This window comes from Theropithecus gelada, chromosome 1 (assembly GCF_003255815.1).
Source record: "Theropithecus gelada isolate Dixy chromosome 1, Tgel_1.0, whole genome shotgun sequence".
NCBI lineage: Eukaryota > Metazoa > Chordata > Mammalia > Primates > Cercopithecidae > Theropithecus > Theropithecus gelada.
Window position 1 is genome coordinate 139,516,952 of NC_037668.1, and position 10,221 is coordinate 139,527,172.

At 48.7% G+C, this 10,221-nt stretch overlaps 1 long non-coding RNA gene across 1 annotated transcript; it reads right to left on the minus strand.

Moving 5' to 3' along the window:
* Positions 1-3,304: 3,304 nt before the first annotated feature.
* Positions 3,305-9,820, minus strand: LOC112611371. Its single transcript, XR_003116641.1, has 4 exons — positions 9,427-9,820; positions 6,544-6,801; positions 3,941-4,104; positions 3,305-3,369 (listed from the first exon to the last, which is right to left on the minus strand). It is a non-coding gene; the product is annotated as an uncharacterized LOC112611371 (long non-coding RNA).
* Between the last annotated feature and the right edge of the window lie 401 nt (positions 9,821-10,221).

Genomic DNA, 10,221 nt, shown 5'->3' on the forward strand with positions numbered 1-10,221 from the left:
TTTTGTATTTTTTAGTAGAGACGGGGTTTCACCGTGTTAGCCAGGATGGTCTCGATCTCCTGACCTCGTGATCCGCCCGCCTCGGCCTCCCAGAGTGCTGGGATTACAGGCTTGAGCCACCGCGCCCGGCCGAGTCATGATTTCTTAAGCACACACCACATTAAGCAGCTCATCTAGGCATTGTACATCTATTTTTAATACCACTATTGATGTATATCTTACATATTGTATAACTTACTCATTTCAAGTGTACAATTCAGTGAATTGTTAGTAAATTTACCAAGTTGTGCAGCCCTCACCATAAATCCATTTTAGAGTGCATTTCCATGACTCCAATAAAAGTCCTCAGTCCCATTAACTGTTAATCCCCATTCTCCCCCTCCTCCCGGCAACCTTTAATCTAGTTTCTTTTTTGCAGAGATGGGGTCTCACTATGTTGCCCAGGCTAGTCTGGAACTCCTGGCCTCAAGCAATCCTCCCACCTCACCCTCCCAAAGTGTTGAGATTAGAGGTGTGAGCTGCAGTGCCCAGCTCCATAATCTATTTTCTGTCTCTATCTAAATTTGTCTTTTCTGGATATTTCATAAAAATGGAATCATAACAGGCCAGGCACGGTGGCTCACACCTGTAATCCCAGCACTTTGGGAGCCCGAGGTGGGTGGGTCACTTGAGGTCAGGAGTTCCAGACCAGCCTGGGCAACATGGTGAAACCCCATCTCTACTAAAAATACAAGAAAAAATTAACCAAGCATGGTGGCGTGTGCTTGTAATCCCAGCTACTCAGGAGACTGAGGTAGGAGAATCAGTTAAACCTGGGAGGCAGAGGTTGCAGCAAGCCGAGATGGTACCACTGCACTCCAACCTGGGTGACAGAGCAAGACTCTGTCTCAAAAAAAGAAAAAAAAAAATCCACTAAATAAAATAAATAGGCTGGGTGCAGTGGCTCACACATGTAATCCCAGCACTTTGGGAGGCCGAGGCGGGTGGATCATGAGGTCAGGAGATTGAGACCATCCTGGCTAACACGGTGAAATCCCGTCTGTACTAAAAATACAAAAAATTAGCTGGGCGTGGTGGCAGGCACCTGTAGTTCCAGCTACTCGGGAGGCTGAGGCAGGAGAATGGTGTAAGTAAACCCGGGAGGCGGAACTTGCAGTGAGCTGAGATGGCGCCACTGCACTCCAGCCTGGACGACAGAGCGAGACTCCGTCTCAAATAAATAAATAAATAAATAAATAAATAAATACAAGGAAGCATACAGTATGCATTGTTTTGGGTCTGGCTTCTCTCTCCATGTAGCGTTTGCAAGACTCATCCATGGCATAGCATGTATCAGTAGTTTGTTCTTTATCATTGCTCAGTAGTATTTCATTGTGTGGATGTACCGCATTTTATCTATCCATTCACCAGTTGATGGACAGTTGGGTTGTTTCCTTTTTTTTTTTTTTTAAACAGGCTCTCATTCTATTGCCCAGGCTGGAGTGATGTGATCATGGCTCAATGCAGCCTCAACCTCCTGGACTCAGGTGATCCTCCTGCCTTAGCCTCCTAAGTAGCTGGGACTACAGGCATGTGCCACCATGCCTGGCTAATTTTTAATATTTTTTGTAGAGATGGTGGTTTTCCCATGTTACTCAGGCTAGTCTTGAATGCCTGGGCTCAAGGGATCCACCCACTTTGGCCTCCCAAAGTGCTCGGATTACAGGCGTGAGCCACTGTGCCCAGCCTTGTTTCCAATTTTTGGCTATTATGAATAATGTTACTAATAACATTTGTGTATAGATAGGCTAAATCCTCACAACAATTCTGTCAGGTGGGCATTGTCATCCTCACTTTACAGATGAGGACACCAAGGAGCAGAGAGATTAAGTAACTCACCCAAGGGCACGCAGCTGAAATATTTCATCAGGCCTAGGAAGCACATTTTTCCTACATTTTCATGCTTCTGAAACTGGGATGCATCTCATAATCAGTGGCTTGTCATAGCTTACTTGGCGGCATTTTCCCCTTTCCCCATGATACATAAAATGATGGTATATTTTACAATCAAGGGCATCTTGATGAGATATGGCATTAAGTGGCTGGCTTTAGAGGTCTCCCTTACAGTTCATTCTTGTGTTAGGCCTGTTGGTTGCAAGTGACAGAAATCCCACTCAAAGGGAAATTTACTGGTTTGGTAGTGGGAGAGGATCCTTGGACTAGGTCTCTGGGTTGGAGGAAGAGCTGCAGGGACCCTGCAAGGGGACTTCACACAGTTAGGTCTCTGTCTGTCTTTTGTTGCTGCTCATCTTTGACAGCAGGCTCTGTTCCTCCATGAGGCAACCCCCACTTCATAGTCCAAGGAGTGAAGTAACCCGGAAAACCTCTCTTCCTACCTCTGTGCATCAATTCTAAGGGAGAATTCTGAATGGTCCTGCTGGGATCACATGCCCATCTCGGGCCCATCACTGTGGCCTGGGGAATGAGTCTCTCAAGGATCCAGCCCTGGTGGACATGCCCTTCCTTGTGGGTAGAAAATCTGTTGCCAGGCCAGGCACAGTGGCTTATGCCTTTAATCCCAGCACTTTGGGAGGCTGAGGCGGGCAGATCACCTGAGGTTAGGAGTTTGAGACCAGTCCGGCCAACATGATGAAACCCTGTCTCTACTACAAATACAAAAATTAGCCGGGCGTGGTGGCGGGTACCTGTAGTTCCAGCTACCCAGGAAGCCGAAGCAGGAAAATTGCTTGAACCCATGAGGCAGAGGTTGCAGTGAGCTGAGATAGCGCCACTGCACTCTAGCCTGGATGACAGAGTAAGACTCCATCTCAAAAAAAAAAAAAAAAAAAAAAAGAAAGGAAGAAAAAAACAAGAAAAGAAAAGAAAATATGTTGCCAGAAGGAGGGTAAGTGAGTTGGGTGGCCAGCATCATTAAGCCTGCAGGCCACTATCACATGGTGTCACTCATTGTCATGTGATTATAGATATTACTGACTAAGGAGGTCTTTAGAAAGAATATCTGAAGTTTTTGATTTGTTTATTCTGTTGTGAGGTAATATTCTAAAGAGGTTAATTATACCTCTAAAAACTGTGTTGTTTGAAAATTAGCTGGGTGTGGTGGTGGACTCCTGTAATCCCAGCTACTTAGGAGGCTGAGGCAGGAGAATCGCTTGAACCTGGGAGGCGGAGGATGCAGTGAGCTGAGATCGTGCCACTGCAATCCAGCCTGGGCAACACAGTGAGACTGTCTCAAAAAAATAATAAATAAATAAATAATTAAATAAATGTGTTGTTTGAAGGACTTAATAAAGCAATAAAATATTCATGGAATATACTAGATTTGATTATGTTTAAACTTCTCATAAAGTAAAGATTTGTTTGCAGACAGTTCTCTAATAAAAACATGAAAAATCTTTCAGGAAACTAAACCTGTGAATTTGCCATGTTGAATTTAAGCTTCTAAGTATTGGTTTATATTTAACTCTGGCTTTAAACTGTGTGATATGACTTCTGCATCTCCCAAAAGATTTGGTACCTTTCTACCTCCACCCTTTTGCTCAAGTTCCATTTGTTTGAATTGCCCTCCCCACGTCCATCTATCCAAATTCTACCTTCAATTGAATGTCACTGTCTGCGGGTGTCTTCCCTACTAGCTCTATCTGAAAGTAGTTTCTCTGTCTTTGAATTCCCACAGCCCCCTCACTAGGACTAGACACTCATTAGAGAAGAGCTTATAGCAGCATAATTTCCTGACCATTTGTTGCATTTTCCCTTCCTATGTCTTCATTTTCCCATTTTAAGAAAATAGGCTCTTCTGTGCCTTTGCCTCAGGAAAGGTTAAGTCATAGGGCTTCAGGCACTTAAATCCAATATCATTCAGATAGAGATTAAGCTGCTATAACACAGACCCCCAAAATGCAGTCATGCAAAAAGGATAGAAGCTTATTTCTCTCTCATGAACCAATCTGGAGGTGGGCAGCAGTGGTTTGAAATAAGAAAGCTGCTTGGCTCCACGTTGTTATTCAGGAAACCAGGTTTCTTTCTTGTCTGTTGTTCCTCCGTCTTCTAGGGTATTGTCTTCATCTGCATGGTTGCAGCCGGAACACATCCCCTTTGTGTTCCAGCCTATGGAAAAGGTAAAGAATTTAGAAAAGCATATGCTTCATGTTTTATGGCCAAGGCTTGGAAATGACACACATCACTCGCACTCACATTCCATTGTCTGGAATTACATCATATGGATGCATCATATAGATGCATCTAGCTAGAAATGTGTTCTCTCTCTAGAGTAATGTGTGCTTATTTAAAAGTCAAGTATGTGGCCAGGCATGGTGGCTCACGCTTGTAAGCCAGCACTTTGGGAGGCCGAGGCGGGTAGATCATGAGGTCAGGAGTTCCAGACCAAACTGACCAACATGGTGAAACCCCATCTCTACTAAAAATACAAAAAATACAAAAATTAGTTGGGCATGGTGGCGGGCACCTGTAGTCCCAGCTACTCAGGAGGCTAAGGCAGGAGAATCTCTTGAATCACTTGAACCCGGGAGGCGGAAGTTGCAGTGAGCTGAGATTGCGCCACTGCACTCCAGCCTGGGTGACAGAGTGCGTCTCCGTCTCAAAAAACAAACAAACAAAAAAACCCCTCAATTATTAGGAAGGAGGGGAGAAGATATTTTGAGGCATAACTAGCAGCCGACTACATTTTATGTTTTGGCTTTAGTTTTCTCAGAGCTGGTGTCATTGAAGAGATTATGCTGAGTGCTTCTGGGAAGTGGGGATAAGCAGTAAGACCAAGAAGAAAGAGTTCAGGGAGAGAAGAGGGCTCCTGTACCAGTGATCTATTGCTACATAATAAAACATCTCAAAAATGTTAGTGTTAAATATTGACAACATAGGTGAGCTGGGTTGTGATTTTAAAAAATTAAAAAAGAAAAAAATATTGACCACGTATATTATGCTCACAGATCTACTATTTTTGTAGCATTTGGTGGAGACAGTTTATTTCTGCCCTACTCAGTATCAGCTCAAGCATCTCAAAGCCTGGGTGCTGAGACCATCTGAGGGCTCTCTCAGTGACCTGTCTGGTTATTGCGGATTGTTGGCTGGGACTTTAGTTGGTCTTGTGGCTAAAACACCTACATATGGCCTTTCTGTATGGATGTGTGGCTTTCCCATAGCCTGGGGCATGGGTTCTAAGAGCAAGCCTCCTGAGAGCAATTATAAGCAGACACTTATTGCCTTTTATTTATTTATTTATTTTTGTTTGTTTTTTGAGACGGAGTCTCGCTCTGTCGCCCAGGCTGGAGTGCAGTGGCCAGATCTCAGCTCACTGCAAGCTCTGCCTCCTGGGTTCACGCCATTCTCCTGCCTCAGCCTCCCAAGTAGCTGGGACTACAGGCGCCCACCACCATGCCCGGCTAGTTTTTTGTATTTTTTTTTTTTTAGTAGAGACGGGGTTTCACCGTGTTAGCCAGGATGGTCTCAATCTCCTGACCTCATGATCCACCCATCTCAGCCTCCCAAAGTGCTGGGATTACAGGCTTGAGCCACCGCGCCCGGCCTTTGCCTTTTATTTTTATTATCTTTTTATTTATGTTTTGAGATGGAGTCTCACTCTTGCCCAGACTGGAGTGCAGCGGCACAATCTCAGCTCATTGCAACCTCGGTCTCCCAGGCTCAAGGATTCTCTGCCTCAGCCTCTCCAGTTGCTGGGATCACAGGTGCACATCACCACACCCAGCTAATTTCATATTTTTAGTAGAGGCAGGGTTTCACCATGTTGGCCAGACTGGTCTCGAACTCAAGAGATCTGCCTGCCTTAATTTCCCAGAGTGTTGGGATTACAGCCGTGAGCTACAGTGCCTAGCTTATTGCCTTTTATTTATTTTATTATATTTCATTTCATTTTATTGTTTTGAGACAGAGTCTTGCTCTGTCGCCCAGGCTGGAGTGCAATGGCACAATCTCGGGCTCACTGCAACCTCCGCCTCTCGGGTTCAAGTGATTCTCCTGCTTCAGCCTCCTGAGTAGCTGGGACTACAGGCACCCACCTTGGCCTCCCAAAGTGTTGGGATAACAGGCATGAGCTACTGCACCCGCCCAATTTTAAATCTTAAGTATTTATTTTACTTATCACCTATGTAAGAAAATATATAACCACCTCACCAGAGGGAGATACCACTGCTTAGGATGAGGCTGAATTTATTTAGGTAAAAAATAGTGAGTCGATTTAAAGAAGTACCTTAAGTAAATAAATCTGAGTGAGGACTAGAGAAGGCTCTGCAGCAAGTTCAGGGTGCAGTGCAAGCTGCTCTTTCTCTTGGCCCTTATGATCCACAGACCCAACAATATCCGAGTGTCTGTGGCAATGAGGATGCTATATGGAGGCCCTGGGAAGCACCAGTAAGAGAATCACAGCACAGGCCTCTAGGGTTTGGGAACGGATGCACAGCCTGTTCCACAGATACCTGTTCTTCTGGCTTGCTGCTGGTCCCTGGTAGAAGCAGAACACCTAGTTATGGGTGGTGAAGTGGCCGCATGCACACTGCATGTTGTCTTACTTACCCCGCCACGGGACTGGGCACGTGCAGCAGCAATCTCTAATCACGTGGAGACTGCATATGTACACTGGGCTCGAGCAAGCTCAGGCGGCACAAGTGAGCTGTGCGAGCAGGTGGCGCAGACTCCTTCGACAGTGATTCTTGCCATGTTGCCTGTTTTCCTTCATTTCTGGGACCTCATAGAAAGTTCCTTGTGTCGGCCAGGCACTGTGGTTCACCCCTGTAATCCCAGCACTTTGGGAGGCCGAAGCGGGCGGATGACCTGAGATGAGTTTGAGATCAGCCTGGGCAACATGGTGAAACCCCGTCTCTACTAAAAATACAAAAATTAGCCCAGTGTGGCCTGTAATCCCAGCTACTCGGGAGGCTGAGGCATGAGAATCACTTGAACTCAGGAGGCTAAGGTTGCAGTGAGCCCGAGATCACGCCACTGCACTCCAGCCTGGGCGACAGAGCAAGACTCTGTCTCAAAAGAAAAAAAAAAAAGTTCCTGTGTCAGTTGTGTCAGTTGACAGAGGAGGAAAAAAATCCAGGCTTGGTTTATAGATGGTTCCTGTACAACAGAGAGTGGACAGCTGGAGCCCTCCAGCCCCCCTCCAGGGTGGCCCTGAAGGACAAGTGGTGAAAGAAAATCTTCCTGGGGGGCAGAACTTCAAGAGGCACATTTGTTTGTCTACTTTGCCTGGACGGAGAGACAGCCAGATGGAGGGATCTACGTAGATTCACTGGCAAGAACATGGAAGGTGACAAGGAGTTCTGGGGAAGAAGTATGTGGACAGATCTCTCCAAACAGGCCCAGAATATAAAGATATTTGGGTCCCATGTGAATGCACACCAAAGGGTATCACTGCAAAGGAGGCTCTTGACTATCAGGGGAACAAAGCGTATTCTCTGAAGGTTAGGCTGTCTCTTTTTCCAGCTACCATTGCTTGCCCAATGAACCTGTGTAACAAAGTGGCTGTGTGGCAAGATTGGAGGCTATGCACGAGCTCAACAACATGGACTTCCCTTCACCAAGGCTGAGTAAGCCATCTACTGCCTAATCTGCCAACAGCAGAGACCAACACTGAGCCCACTGTGGCTCCTTGTGGGACCCAGCCAGCCATCTAGTGGCAAATTGATTACACTGGACTTTTTCCATCATGGAAAGGACATTATACACATATTCTGGATTTGCTTTCCCTGTTCATCTTGTTTCTGCCAGCACCACCATGCATGGATTTACAGAGGGCCTTCCTCACCATCCTTAACGCTCCACTCAGTACTGCTTCTGATCAAAAGATGAGCAACAATGGCCTACTGCCCATGGAACAAACTGTTTTTTTTGTTATTGTTTTTCTTCTTCTTTTCTTTCTTTCCTTCCTTCCTTCCTTCTTTTTTTTTTTTCTGAGATGGATTTTCACTCTTGTTGCCCAGACTGGGGTGCAACGATGAGATCTCAGCTCACTGCAACCTCTGCCTCCCCAGTTCAAGCAATTCTCCTGCCTCAGCCTGCCAAGTAGCTAAGATTACAGGCACCCGCCACCACACCTTGCTAAATTTTGCATTTTTAGTAGAGAGGGGTTTTCCTCATATTAGCCAGGCTGGTCTCGAACTCCTGACCTCAGGTGATCCGCCCACCTTGGCCTCCAAAAGTGCTTGGATTACAGGGGTGAGCCACCGTGCCCAGCCCTTGTTTGTTTGTTTTTAAGGCAGGATCTTGCTCTGTCACCCAGGTTGGAGTGCAGTGGTGTGATCTCAGCTCACTGTAGCCTCAAACTCTTGAGCAAGTGATCCTCCCAGCTCAGCCACCCAAGCAGTTAGGACTACAGACACACACCACCACGCCTGGCTAATTTTTATTTTATTTTATTTTGTTTTGTTTTATTTGAGACAGGGTCTCGCTTTGTCCCCCAGGCTGGAGCGCAGTGGTGTGATCTCGGCTCACTGCAACCTCTGCCTCTCGGGTTCAAGTAATTCTCTTCCCTCAGCCTCCCAAGTAGCTGGGATTATAGGCGCCTGCCACCAAGCCCATCTAATTTTTTTATTTTTAGTAGAGACAGGGTTTCACCATGTTGGCCAGGCTGGTCTCGAACTCCTGACCTCAAGTGATCCACCTGCCTTGGCCTCCTGAAGTGCTAGGATTACAGGTGTGAGCCACCGCGCCCAGCCAAGCCCGGCTAATTTTTGTATTTTTAGTAGAGGCGAGGTTTCACCCTCTTGACCAGGCTGGTCTTTAACTTCTGACCTCATGATCCACCTGCTTCGGCCTCCCAAAGTGCTGGAATTACAGGCATGAACCACTGCGCCCGATCTCACTTTTTTCTCTTCTTTTTCTTTTCTTTTTTTTTTTCTCTCTCCCTTCCTCCCTCCCTCCCTTCTTCCCTCCCTCTCTCTCTCTCTCTCTCTCTCCCCCCCTCTCTCTTTCTTTCTTTCTTTCTTGACACAGAGTCTCGCTCTGTGGCCAGGCTGGAGTGCAGCGGTGTGATCTCGGCTCACTGCAACCTCCACCTCCCGGGTTCAAGTGATTCTCCTACCTCAGCCTCCCAAGTAGCTGGGGTTACAGGTGTGCGCCACCACGTCTGGCTAATTTTGTATTTTTAGTGGAGATGGGGTTTCACCATGTTGGCCAGGCTGGTCTCGAACTCCTGGCCTCAAGCGAACCGCCCGCCTTGGCCTCCCAAAGTGCTGGATTACAAGCGTGAGCCAACACCCCCGGCCCCAGAGACCACTTTCGCTGGGCAGAGGGGATGGAGCTGCGGGGAACAGGCTTGCGCGCTGCGGAGCCGGGAATTACTGAGTCCCACGAGGCGCGGGCAGGACTGGCTCTGTTTTTTTCCAGCTCGCGGGCTCTCCATTCATAATATGACATCTCCAACAGTCAGCTCGGAGGCAGCTGAGCACTAACCCGCTTTGTTTTCCAAAGTGCCACGCTTCACCCACTCGGCAGGATGTGCTGCACCTTCAAGGCCGCAGCTGCAGCTCGCGGGCTCCAGGCGTTCACGTGGCTGGGCCGGGCGCAGGAGGCTGCCCTCACCCGTGAGACGGTGCCCCCCAGGCCCCGGGACGGGAAGGAGCTGAGGCGACGGCGGGAGTGGGCCCTGCCCCCGGGAGGCTGAGGCCTCAGGAGCGGACCTCACTACAGGCGGCCCGGGTGGGAACGGCGGGGGAGTCCCAGGTCGTGGGGGTGACCCAGCAGCCAGGGCTGGCGGAGAGGGGGCCGTAAGGTGGGGAAACCCGGGGAAGGGCGGGTGGCGGGAACCCCCTGGGCTGGCGGGCGCGTGGGGGCGGACCCGGTGGGCCTGGCGGGCTTCGGGGGCGTGGCCTGGCGCTGAGGCCGTGTCACGTGACAACGACCGAGGCTTGAAGTGCAGTTGGGCGAACCGGAGGCGTCTGGAAGGATCAGTTTCGCGTTTGGGGGAAAGGTCTCTCTGGCACCTGGGGCTGGGGAGGGTGAGCCGGAGGAAGAGAGCCCGGGAGAGGCGGCGATTTCAGAAGTGCCTGAATAGGGAGAAGCCCGCCCCGGAGCCACGACAGTGGGGACCGCTGGAGAGTTGCTGGGGGCCGGCCTCCACGACCCGGGGGGCAGAAGGGAGGGGACGAGCGGCGGACACCCTGAACGCTCAGTCCTCGAGGCCCTGACAGCGACCCTCTCTCATGCTGCCCCAGAGGAGGGGTTGGAAGGAGCAGCTGGCCCCACGCC